Consider the following 14073-nt stretch of genomic DNA (forward strand, 5'->3'; position numbering starts at 1 on the left):
GCTACGCAAGGTGAAGGCTATTCAAAAGTGGGATACTGGAGAATTGATTTTGCAGGGAAATGATAAGAACATGCACTACAACATCAAAAGTCATAAAAAGGAAGTTGTCAAGGAGGAGTCTTCAACATTAGAGAGTTCGAGGTCTGACTTAACCGATGAAGAAGAAGAGACAGGGTGTAGCTCTGAGGAGTGCAGCTCAGAGGGTGAGGTGGAAGGAGTGGCCTTTGGTCTTTGTCTTGGTGCTGATCTTGGGATGATGAGTCAAGAGGGAACAAGGTGGTGGTACAAGAAGATCCTGTAGAGACACTTCATGTGGAGGATGTGGAGCACACTAAATGATGCCAATGCAATGAAGAGCTTCTTGGTGATTCTCTATTAGGTAGTGAGAAGCTCCATTACTTGGATATGTTAGATGATTTTCCATGTCTCTTTGCAAAACAAGCTATTCACAGGTTCAACCAGTCTCTCTTGTGGAGCACAAGATTGAGTTGAAGCCATGAGTTAAAGCCAGAAAGCAAGCCAGCTGTGCAACGCTTAAAGCGATTGGGGCTGATCCAAGCTGAGGCACTAAAGAAAGAGATAGCACAACTACTTGAGGCGGGATTCATCTTTCTTGTTGATGATTCACAATGGATATCTCCTGGAGTTGGTCACACCAAAGAAAGGAAATAAGTGGCGGGTTTGTATGGACTTTCGTCCTTTGAATGCATGCACTAAGAGGAATCATTTTACTTTGCCATTCCAAGATGAAATACTAGACCAAGTAGTAGGGCATGAGATGTATTTTGTATGTGATGGGTATTTTGGGTACTTTCAAATTCGTATTCGGGAGGAAGATCAAAAGAAAACATCATTTGTCACACCTTGGGGAGTTTTTGCTTATAGAGTGATGCCTTTTGGGTTGACCAATGCACCAGCTACATTTCAAAGGTTCATGAGTCAAGTGCTCGAGCCTTATTTGGGAAAGTTCATAAGGGTGTTTTTGGATGATTTTTGCATTCATTCTCGGTGCATAGATCACATGGAGAAGTTAAAGATGGCCTTAGCTAGGATTGATGAAGCAAAAGGGTGCCTAATTCCTAGCAAGTGTCATTTGGCTCAAACAAAAGTAGTCTTGTTGGGGCATATTATGTCTGAAGAAGGCATGCAAATGGATCCAGACAAGGTTCAAGAAATCATGGCATTGCCAAGTCCTGAGAGTGTCATTGGTGTTCGTAGAATTCTAGGAAAAAGCAAGTATTAATAATCCTTTTGCGATGATTTCATAGAGATAGTGCATCCCATGAACTTGTTGACAAGAAAAGGAGTTTCTTTCCAATGGGGTGTGGAGCAACAAGAGTCTTTTCAACAACTTAAGGAGGCCATGAGTAAGGACCCAATATTGAAGTCCCTTGATTGGTCTCAAGACTTTTATGTAAATCCAAGTGTATCTTTGCATTTAGTTGGTGCTGTATTGCTACAAAAAGGAGAGGCAGGTAGAATGCAACCCATCTATTATTCCAACCGATAGCTTACAAAGGTGGAAATAAGGTATGAAGAAATGAAGTAGAAAGCCCTCTCTTTGGTGTTTTCAGTCAGAAATTTCGCTTCTATTTATTACCTCGGCCATTTTTAATATTAGCCAATGACATCATTCATCACATTGTGGGGAGTGTATGCGTGCACTGTGATGTGGTTCGGATTGCGGAATGTTCCCTCCACTTTTTAGTGAGCCATGGATCATATTTTATAGAGTTTATGCGGACCTTCTTGGATGATGCGGAAGTGCTTCCAATGTTGTCTAGAGGTGTCTTTGTTTTTGGATCCCATGAAATGCATGTTTACAATCTGTAGAAGTAGGCAACTCTTGGGTGATGTCATCTCAACGGAAGGAATTACGATTAAAGTGGTAGTGATCATGCAAGCACCTACACCAACAATGTCTAAAGAGTGCCTTCAGTTCTGGGATCAGATCTGATGGCATGGCAAACATTTTTGGTCTCTGGCTCACATGGCCATTCCCTTGAATGCACTAGCTCATGTGGAGCTAAGGCATTTCTATGGATAGAGGAATGCGACAAGGCATACTAGTAACTCAAAACTCAACTCTCACGTGCACTGGTGTTGATGTCCCCCGATTGGGAGAAGAATTTTCATGTGTTTTCGAATGTTTCAAATAGAAACATTAGCAATATCCTGATGCAAGAAGATGCAGACAAATGGTATCGCCCGATCTATTATGCGAGCCGATGACTTTTGATAGAGCTGAGAAGAATTATTTTGTCACTGAAGGAGAAGGATTGGGAATGATCTATTTAGTCAATAAATTTTTGCGACTAGTCGATTCCACCAACTAGGTTGACTGGTTGGCTCCACTGACTAGGTCGACTGGTCGACTCCACTGACTACGTTTACCGCCTTCATAGCTATAAAGAGGCAACCTCCCCAGTCCATTGTATCAGATCAGTTTAGATTAGATCAAATCTTCCAGCTAGTAGCTCTTCACCTAGTATCTATCTAGATCGCCATCTAAGCTCCACTGTGAGAGTGCACGGGTGGACGGAGCCATCATCTATACTACATCAGTATTGAAGGAAAAGTTTGTTCCTCTCTAGTTGGCTGTGTACTCTCTATTCTTTGTTCAGTTTCTATTCCATTGTGCCGTGTAATTTAACATGGTATCAGAGCCCAGGCGGCTCTAAGGATCGAAGAATAGAAGAGAGATGAGGGCTTCAATAGCATACAGAGTGATGGCAATAGGAAGCAGCTCAAGTTTAGGAGCTGCTGCTACACTAACACTCTAGGCATTGAGGATTCGCCCACTAGCCTTCACTGAAGGCAAGCTAGATGGTACGAACTACACTCTGTGGAAGTTTAAAATTATTGCTATTCTAGATTCATATGAGCTTCTGGAGACAGTACTGGGGACTGACCCAGAACCAGAAGGAACCCTCAACCTAGCACATTCAGAGAGTACGATACCTCTAATGCCGACCTTTTACAAGCTTGGAAACATAGGAGCGTAGATGCTCTGTGTGCCCTGGTTACAAGTACTACTGATAGTGTTTTGACCTTGATTCGACATACATCTAAAGCAACTGTGGCCTGGAACATATTGAAGAGTCAATATGAGATGCAGAATCAGACAAGGATCTAGAACCTGGAGAATTAGCTCGCAGCTGAGAAGTTTAATCAAGGAGAGACAATGGAGGAATTCATAACCCGAATCAAAATCTGCATGACCAAATGGCTGGTGCTGGGATACAAAAGCCTAGCAAAGAGCTAGCTCGACGGTGTCTCCGAATGTGTTCACCAAGGTTTGATGGATTAGTAACAGTGCTTACCACTCAGGTGAGACCCCAACCATTGTCATTTGAGGAGTTCTGTGTTTTACTTATGGAGGAGGAATTGAGGCTTAAAGCTCGAGATGGAGGCGGCAATGGAGATGCTACTTTCTCTGCCACTGCGAAAGGCAAAGGTGGTTCCTCCACCAAAGGTGAGTCCTCTACTAGTGGTGACAAAAAGAAAAAGGGTGGCAAGAAGAAGTTTCAGGGAGAATGCTTCTATTGCAAGAAGAAGGGCCATATGATTGCAGATTGCTGGGTCAAGAAACCAGATGAAAAGAATGGTATCCTAAAGAAGACAAATAAGGGGAAAGAGACAGCTAACACAGCGAAAGCAGAGTTGGATCTATTTCTGGCCATTGAGGAAGAGTGTTCCTTAGTTCAAGAAGCTTCAACCACTGATTCATGGGTGTTGGATAGTGGTTCCTCCCATCACATGACTTGTAAGAAGGGTCTATATTGTTCCATGCAGCCTCTATAGGAACCCATCACTATGACGGTTGGTAATAACACAAAAGGCCCTATTGAGGGTATAGGTACGGTCTCATTTGTTTTTGTAAATGGAGATTTTAAGAAAATATCTAATGTGTTGTATGTTCCACAAATCAAGAGAAATTTTCTATCAGTTGCAATAACTGACCTTGACCATGAGGTGAGGTTCAACAAGACATTAACATTGTTCTTCTTGTGGTAGGCATGATTCTTAGTGGCTCTAGTTCCAAGTGTCTATAAATCAAGGATTGTTGCTATGTGGCTTGTAGGAATTCATGACAGCTGACCTTTAAACTTTATGATACTTGCAAGAGGTGGCCAAAAGTATCATCATTTATTGTAGGGCTAGTGGAGCACATGAACATTATCAATCCTACATTCATATTGCAAGCTTGCACATTAGTATGGGCACACTTCTCTACTTTGCTCTCTCATTTCCAAGCTTGGAATGTCTATTCAAGGGAGCCAGTATGTGTCTTGCTTTAGGGTTCTCTCATTTGTGAGCTTGGAATGTCTATTCAAGGGAGCTAGTGATGTGTTGCATGTTGGTGAATGAGTATTTTCTTCAAAATAATAGTTTTGTGATAACGAGCAACTCCATGTAGGCGATAGCAACAACTCGCAATCTAGAACCCCACTTAATTATCTATATGGAGATCTACAAACATTACTTTCAAATAGATGATGTTGGACCTAAGCAAGTGACCTACACAAAATTTGATGATAGAATTAGCCTTACAAAAGGTTTTAAGTAAGTTCTAGCTTGGAATGGTGGTGTAGGTGTGCATTCTACTTAAGGAGTCTTTGTGTGCAATCCATCTAGTTACACTAGCTTGATATATATGAAACATATAGCTTGGAATGGTGGTGCAACTGTTATAGTTTAAGACCTATGGAGGCCCGTAGAAAGTAGAGGTATACATGACTAGAAAGAGTAGGCATGTTCACAAACAATGCATGGAGAATCAAGCATGAGTGAGAGAGAGAGTCGACAGTGAACACAATAATGATCTTTTATTCATGAGAAGAGCCATTTAAATAGGTTTGGAGATACAAAGCATCCTCTTCCTTCATGCATCACTCATGATGTCACGAGGGGGTTCTAGATCCTAAATCTCCTCCATAATTATCTCCATCAACTAATCAAGCTTACACAACCATCTAATGGTTTGCAATCACCAACAATCCCTCCCTCAAACTAAAGATGGGCAGATCATACAAAAGCTATTATGAGCCAAAATGACTACTTCTAACAAACCTCCAAACAAAAGAGCAACCAAAACAGAAACAAGTCCAAAGAGTGGAGTCATACAAACTGAAATCTATCTCATAGCCAAAGAGAGTTGATTTCCCAAGAGTAGACCACCTACCCAAACTACCATATCAGTAGACAAGGAGTTGCATCCCCTACCAAACTCAAAAAATGGAAAAAACTAGAACTTGAAAGAGGATCAAAACAATACTCCTTGCTCCCATCTTCATCTTTAACACATAAACCCGCAAACTCTTTAGCAACTGCATTTGCAACATCCTTCTTCTTGGTTTGTGCCTTCTGCTCTTCATCCTTCTTCTTCTTAAAACAAAATTATTTTTTGTGCCCTGGCTTGCCACAGTAATGACACTTAAATTCATTGCTCCTAACTACATAAGCTCTTTCTCCCTTAATCTCATGGTCTTGTCATCTATCTTCATCAAGAAGCATTACCACTAGTTCATCAAAGCTTATGTTTGCATTCACTTTGAGTATGTTTCCTATTTCATCATAATTTGGGGATAGTAGACTGGAGAGTAATACAACCAAATCCACAGACTCACTAGGCTCTAATACCATGTTAGAGTTTAAGACCTATGGAGGCTCATAGAAAGTAGAGGTATACATAACCAAAAAGAGTAGGGATGTTCACAAACAATGCATGGAGGATCAAGCATGAGTGAGAGAAAGAGTTGATAGTGAACACAATGATGATCTTTTATTCATGAGAAGAGCCATTTAAATAGGCTTGGAGATACAAAGTGTCCTCTTCCTTCATGCATCACTCATGATGTCACGAGGGGGATCTAGATCCTAAATCTCCTCCATAATTATCTATGTCACCTAATGAAGCTTACACAACCATCTAATGGTTTGCAATCACCAATAGTAACTGCCCATTCTACTCATAGGAGTATTTTTGCATAGTCCACCTAGCTACACATTTGAGTTGTATACTTGCGTCTAATGCATGCCATCCACGTGGCTCTATTCCCGATGGTTGGGTTGCCAAATTAAGTATCAATGTCTAGTAATTAGCTACTCAATCTATTTATTACTCTACATGCAATCCTTGTGGTTGTGTTGCACAAGGATTCATTGCATTGGTTAGCATTCCAAAAAGAGAAAAATGGCAATGCACTACTCTCAAAAATAAGTCTAAGAAGGAAGAATCAGACTCAGATAGTTATTTTGACTCTAATATGGAGGATTATGATTTAGAGTCTGAGGGTGACTCAGATTCAAAAACTAGTTCATCAAATAATTTGTTTAATGACAACAGTAAGAAGAGATGGAAAAAGAAAAGTAAGAAGACAAAGAAGTCAAAGACTAAGGAAATAAGGAAAAGAAAGATAAGCATAAATCTAAGGAGGACATTGCATCTGGGCTAAAAAGAATCTGGGAGTAGAAGTTAAAGAGCCTTGGTATTGCTAAAAGAAGTGGGAAGCTAGTGTGCCCGATCTGGCAGACTACCAAAATCATCGCCCCATAGAAGTCTATTGGTGTAACCTCCATGCTTGGGCAAATCCACAAATCTGCAAAGACTCCAACTACTAGAGCAAATCATATCATCATGGAGCCAAATACATGTCCCCCAAGATTTTATCAAAGAAACAATTGGAATCAAGATCAGTTTGAGAATCCAAGAATGGATAAAGAATATTAATATTGCTCAACAAATGGTCATCGAACATGATCAAATTGCCCATTATGGTGTAAAAATATAGAAGAATTTGGAGAATCCCAACAACCTGATATCATAATAATTTTTGACTACTGAGACCTACTGGTCATGATCAACAAGTACCTACTGGTCATGATCAACAAGCACCATAGGAAAATGTTTTCATCACCTCGGAGCTACTGCCAACAACTAGTAAAAATTTCTCTATTAACCTGGTTGACACTAAAATTGATCATCATGAGTGATGCGACTTATGGAGTCTCAATGGTGACTCATGTGTCATGGGGATCTTGAAGTAATGCCGATGGAGCCTCCACTCCAAGCTACTCCTTGTGAGAGCAATGCAAAGAATGAGCCATCCACATGTGTCACTTAAGTAGCTCTCAGCAGATTATTGCAATGTGTTTCCACAAGAGAAAGATGGAAGGGGGAGAAGGGAGAGGAGAGGGATAAGGGATGAAGAGAGGGGAGAAGTGAGGGAGGATAAGGGAAGGAGAGAAAGAAGGGGCATGGAGTGGCAAACACAAAGGCACTACAATAGAAACAAGAGAACACCCAAAAACACTCTTGAAAGAGAAGAGGGAGCTTGTATTCCAAACTTGTGCATACAACAATGAAGACCAAAGTCAACCATTCGGCCTTTTATACAAGTCACCTTTTGAAGGGAGGGCTAAATCTTTTCCTTTTTTCACTCTCCCTCTCTTTACATTTACAAGGCTCTTGGGCCCATATGGTGCCAAGGCATCTTCTCTATCCTTTCCTTCCCTCTTCATTGCAACTCTTGTTGTTGTGCTTCTTCGTGTGTCAAAAATAGCACTTGTGTTAACCGTGTAATAGCATTTGGGATAATCATTGTATTAGGAGGTACTCTTGCCACCATTAAAAAAAGCGCTTGTGTTAACCTCACCAATCTAGATGGTCCCAGTGCTTACCTTTGTCCTAAGCCGTTTAAGGCTCAAAACCCGGATGGCAAGCTCGATGTTGAGCCATTTGCGACTCAAAACCCATATGGCCCATAGCTGTGCTCCATGGCTATGGTGGTTGTTAAAGTAAATCATGAAGCCTAATCACCTCTAATCACTCATTACCATGCATTGTAGTACACATTTGACAATTAATTCTTTCATCTTGCCCAGGTACATGTGTACATCTTCTCGACGACCTTGTTTGAGCTTGCTTAGTTGGAGAGAGGGATCATCTTGTAGACTCTTCGTTTGAAAGCGCCTCTTGAATTTAGCTTGCAGTAGGTCCCATGTGGCTCTTTCTTCCACTAGGAGGTCTATATACCATTCTGAGGCTTCATCGGTTAAGGCCATGGGGAACCAAGCGACCTTGGTTTCATTGGATTGATCTCCACCCGCTCGACATGCCGCATCAAAATGCTAGAGGAATCGGGCTAAATTGCCCCTACCATTTGTTGGTAAACTGAAAGGAAAGCATAGAGTGAATACAAACTCAGAATACTTGCATATAGAATGAAGAAGAGTGAGGTCCTTATGTAGGCACCTCTTACATGCTCACTGACATCACTGATGACTTTAAAGCTCCACAATCATCTCCTCAATCTACTCCTAGATTCTCTCAATCATCCTATGTGGCTTCTACCACCACCTAACTGTGCTTATGGGCACCTAATTGTGCCTCTAGCACTCACACATAGAAACCAAGGTGTGCCTGAGGCATACACCTTGAGATATCCCAACAAACCCCCCCTCAAGGGAATGCCTCAGGCTATGTCAAGGATACAGCTAGCACAAGGTGTCTCATGCCATCTCATGGTGGTCATGGATCTATCAATGGCTAGGATCTCAAGCTAGCAAGGGTTCCCATGGGTGTAAGGTAAACAAAAGGGATACAAAAGACCTTCCAATGGTTATCTCCCCTGCATGTACATGCACACGATGTCTGCAGGAGGTACCATGGAGCAAAACACATACACATGGCCTATATCATAAGGTGACCAGAGGTGTTTACAAAACACACAAAACACAATAGTTTATTTCATTCATTTTGGAGGACTATCCAGGCTGAGTACCTTGACTCAACATAAAAAGAGAGATCTGGAGCATACATAGAGATGATTTAAAAAGCATAATCTTCAAAGGATGCCGCATCTTGTGGAGGCACATCAACTGAAAGTAGATTGGCATTTTCTGTCTTTGAAGTTGCTTCCTTTTTGGCTCTGCAAAACTTCTCATGATGATTGTTTTTGCCACAGTGTTTGCATGGATTGATTTTGAAGCAGTCTTTTGAGAGGTGATTAGTCTTCCCACAATGATTGCAACGTGAAAACTTGCCCTTCTGGATTTTTATGGCATAGACTATGTCAATGCCTTTCCGAAGCTCCATGTGCCTTTCTTCTTCTTAGAGAGCAGAGATAATACCTTCAAGATTAGGATTAGGAAGATTTTTCAAAGTGGTAACAATATGATCATAATCTTCAAACATACTCTTAAGCAACACTGCCATAGCATCATCTGTAGTGATAGGAGAGTTGATAGAAGCAAGTTGAGTCATAAGACTCCACATGTAACTGACATGGGCAGCCAAAGGAGTGCCACTAACCATCTTCAATTCAAAGAAAGAAATTTTAAGTGATAATTTTGAGATGTGAGAGCTAGCACCAAAAATCATGTCAAGCTTCTGCCAAGCTTGTGAAGGAGACTCTAAGTCAGAGATGTGATGAATATAATTATCTCCTAAAGCAAGAGCAATGATACCATATGCTTTCTCCTCTCTAGCAGGATCCCTTACCGGGCATGTTGGAGCTAAGGATTCTCCAGCACTGGAGGCTGTTGAAGAAGAAGTTGAAGCCAGTTTGACAAGTCCCCAGAGGTTTTCCCTCATCAATGCAACTTTCACCTTCATCTGCCATGTGTGGAAGCCCTTACTATTGAACTTATCTATATTCAATATGGTAGCCATGAGAGGGTCTAACCTAGGTATTGGGCAGTGTCCTCTCTTACAAGGCTAGAAAAATAACTGAAAAGCTTCAAAATATAAGCATTTAATGTAGCAAAGACTTGTGACCAAATTTCAATTAATGATGCTTTCACATACATGCTTCACAGAGGTGGCTAAATGAAAGCTTTCCAATCAAAACCAGGTATAGCAACTTAAAAGAAAGTTGTAGCCATAGTTGTACTAATGCTTTTCAAAACTTCAAAACCTCAGAAATGCTAAAGTAGCATCTAATGTAGCATCACATTCACAACCTTATCAAAACTGTCAAAAACAGAGGACTAAACTTCGAGGGCTTGTATCTCACTCTCCAAATCAAAGAAAAAGGGGCTTTTTGAGGCAAAAGAAAGCTCATATACCATAGAAGGTCCACTAAGGAGGAGGGGTGCAAATCCGCGTCAGATCGCCATAGCTTGCTTCTTCAATTTCGACTGGTTTTTCTCTGTTTTCACCTTGAATATGCAGCCATTGCTGCTCAGATTTCAGCACAGGATAGCTCAAGGATGGAGAAGCTCCCTCTGAAAGGAATTATAGAAACATGGAGCAGTCTCAGAGAAATCATGGAAGATAGGTTCGACGATCCACGTGAAATGGCGACTTGCAGCGACAAAGATACTTTAATTCCTTGCAGCCAAAGGTTTGCCCCTTTGAGAGGTATCTCCAGCAGGAAGGGCTTGGAGAATGGCGGAGAACTGAGGGAGAACAGGCTTTAGCAAGATTTGGGAAGAAGGGGAAGAAATGGTGAAGAAGAAGATGGAGAAGAAGATGATGATGTGGCAGAAATGGGCTCAAGGGGGATCAAAGGGCTCTAATACCATGTTGGTAAACTGAAAGGAAAGCATAGAGTGAACACAAACTCAGAATACTTGCATATAGAATGAAGAAGAGTGAGGTCCTTATGTAGGCACCTCTTACATGCTCACTAACATCACTAATGACTTCAGAGCTCCACAATCATCTCCTCAATCTACTCCTAGATTCTCTCAATTATCCTATGTGGCTTCTACCACCACCTAACTGTGCTTATGGGCTTCTACCACCACCTAACTATGCCTCTAGCACTCACACATAGAAACCAAGGTGTGCCTGAGGCATACACCTTGAGATATCCCAACACCATTATATTTGGGAAGTCTGAGTTTGCCCAGGGGACTCTTGCCTTGATTGTTATTATTGTTACCAAAGTTGTTGTGATTAAAGAAATTGTTCCCCTCTACATCAAGGTCAATATCCCCATCATCGCAATAGCGCCTGGCCATGTTGTGTCATGGAGGATTTCTTGAATTTCAGGGGGGGAATCAAGGTAAAGGATTGTCGGAGACATTGGCCGCAATGGAGCTATATGTGGATTTGGCAAGCGTTGGTGTCGGAGGTGTTGGCTAGAGTGTAGCTGCATGCAGATTTGGTGAGAGGTGCAACGGGTGTCTTTGCTGCAAATGCGGATGTTAATGTAGTTGTGCTAGGAGGGTTAGAGATGTGTTAGTGTTTTATGGACCATTGTGTTAATAATGTGCCTAGGATTGTCCCACGTGTGTAGGGAAATGTGGTGGGGTAGATGGATCATCAATCGGAGGTCTCAGTGAAAATTTATGAGCGAATTAGTGTAAAAAGAGGCCCACATGGGGGCACAAATTAACGAGTTCTAGGGGTGTCTAAATGGTGTGCAATGGGTTGGAAAAATTCCCTATAGCATGGTGTTTCTATGTCAGAAACCGTGGTTCAGATGGGGTCCAATTTGGGTCCGAAATGGGCGAGATATGAAGGGTTAAAGTACGGGTTAATTGTGCTCTTTTGTGTGTTGGGGGGGGGGGGTCCCTTGGTCTAAAGTGTGGTTTGAATGGGCTTTAAGTATAATTGAGGAGAATGGACTAGAGTACTCCCAGTTAGTCTAACTAGCCTAGTTGTTGTCAAGTTAGATGCCTAACAGTTAGTGTAATCTAACCTAACTCAAGTTAACACTAATCGAGGTTAGACTAGCCCTAACAATTAATGTAACCTAACCTAATTGTAGCTAAGTAACCTAGAGTAAGACTAATCCTAAGTTGAATCTAACCTAACCTAGGGTAGGACTAACCTAGCAGTTTAGTGTTAGGTTGGGGTTTTTTTTTTTAACTAAAAAAACGAGGGGGGCCATGGGAGGGGCTGGTGGCTGGAGGGGGCTGTGAGGGAAATGGGGAGGGGAGAAGATGGAGAGGAGATATAGATGGAGTGGGAGGAGGAGGAGGTGCGGGGCGATGGAAGGAGGGTGGAGGCACAGACAAAGGAGGTGGGTGGAGGCAACGAGGGGGGAGGAGGGCACCACAAGCATGAGCGTAGGGAGGCGAGGGAAGGAGGTTTCCATTGCTGGTGGCAGGCACGCCACTGCCATGCATGCAGGTCGCCTTGTAGCAAAGAAAGGGCTTTAAGCCCTTGCTATTAAGACTTATGGAGGGGGGTCCGATGGAGGGGGCACGGGGGGGTTGGGGGGGGGACAGATAGGGGGGGGGGAGAGGGGGAGGGATGGGGGGGGGGTGGAGGGGGAAACAGAGAGGGGGGGGGGAAGGGGGAATGGAGGGGGAGTGGAGGGGATGGCGGGGGGGGGGGGGGGGTTTGGAGGGGGTGGTGGAGGGAAAAATGGAGGGGGTGGTGGAGAGGGGGGGTGGAGGGGGGGGGTGGTGGAGGGGGGGGGGCAGGAAGGGGTGGAAGGGGTGGGGGTGGGGGTAGGGAATGGAGAGCATGGAGGGGTGGATCATTGGTGAAGGAAACTTGACGGATGGAAAACTTTGATAGAAATCCAAATGGAGGAAGAGATGGCCACCTGAACGCTCTCCAAGTCTTTCTCAATGTAACAAGATTATTGAGGGCGAATGGACGGTGGGTGGGCTATCGCTGCAATGATGAGAAGGGCTCGAAATAACTCATCGTGTGAGGATGGAAGTAGGATGGTGGTCAATCGAGAGGGAGGAGTGTCTTGCATAGGGCTTGGAATGGGGAAGAGGATGGAGGCTAGATATGAAAGAAGAAGAATGAGGGGGTGGAGTGGGTTTTTATAGGAATGGGTGTAGGGTTAGGGTTAAACCCTAAACTCTTCCCGAGCCATAACTTTCTATGGTTAGCTCGAATCACTCTTTTGTAGAAAGGTGAAATGGTCGAAATCGCAAGCTCTATGCATTCGTGTCCATTACCTAGCCTGATGTTTTTTTCAAGTGGCTTCTTTTTAAGAAAAAAAAAAAATCTTAAGGTAGTAACCCAAGGTTGATGCTTGGGGTTGATATGTTTGGCTAGAGTTGGGAAAAAAATTTACTCTCCTTGCCCTTGAGTGTTATGTTCGTGAAAGTTTGTCGTAGTTTTTTTTAACACATACTTGTGTATGTTTACTCGTTACTTGAGATGCTAGTCTCCCCGATAGCAGCAGCACCAAATGTTGGCTCTTTCCTATGGCTTCTATAGGAAGAGCAGGGTATTCTCAGTTTGTAAGGTGCCAAGGCTTTTTGTCACCTACAGATATATCAGTGTTGTCATTTGTAGTATAAGTGTAGCTTAGGACCTCGAGTCATATTCTGGTGAGACGTGGGCTTAAGTCGGGTAAGCAAACATAGTGCAAGCATGTGTGAAAGGAATGTGCATCATCATGGTTGGGGTAATGAAGGCTTTTGCATTCATTGGGGGTTGAAGGGTTTAGGAGTAGTTTAAGGAGGGAGGTTCAAGCTTTAGAAGGAGGTTCCAAGGTTTAGAGAGAGGTTCTAGAGGTTAGAAGAGGTTCAAGGGTTAGAAGGAGGATCCAAGGTTTAGGGTAGAGAACATGGTGGAGAACTTGTCTCCCTCATAGATCATGGAGGTTAAGGGTTGAGGAACTAAGGGTTTAGGGGGAGCATAGGAGTGGGAGAGGAAGACGATGTAAGAGCATGGGGGGAAAGGAGAGAGAGAGAAGAAGGGAGGAGGAGGGAGGAGAAGGAGGAGGTAGAAGGAGAAGGGAGGAGGGGGAGGAGGAGGGGGAGGAGGAGAGGGAGAGGATGGGTTGCAAGGTTGGAGGAGAGGGGAGGAGGTCTAGTTGCAAGGTTAGGACATGCTTTTGGACATGGAGTGCAAGGAAGCATGGACACTTGAGATGATTGCTTAGAATACCAAAGTAGAACTCAACACAATGCCCCAAAGAGTGTGGGCTTCATTTCATTATGGGGTATTTATACAAGTTGGAGAGCTTCTCTCTTTGCATGTAGGAATTGTAAGACATTCTCTCTCTACATGTAGAACTTGCATATAGAAGTTGCATGTAGGAGTTGCATGTAGAACTCGCATGTAGAACTTGCATGTAGAGAATTCATGTAGGAGTTGCATATAGAACTCGAATGTAGAACATGCATATAGGAATCATATGTAGA

This window comes from Dipteris shenzhenensis, chromosome 2 (genome assembly GCF_047967505.1).
Source record: "Dipteris shenzhenensis isolate YYH24624 ecotype China chromosome 2, Dip_SZ_1.0, whole genome shotgun sequence".
Taxonomy (NCBI): Eukaryota; Viridiplantae; Streptophyta; class Polypodiopsida; order Gleicheniales; family Dipteridaceae; genus Dipteris; species Dipteris shenzhenensis.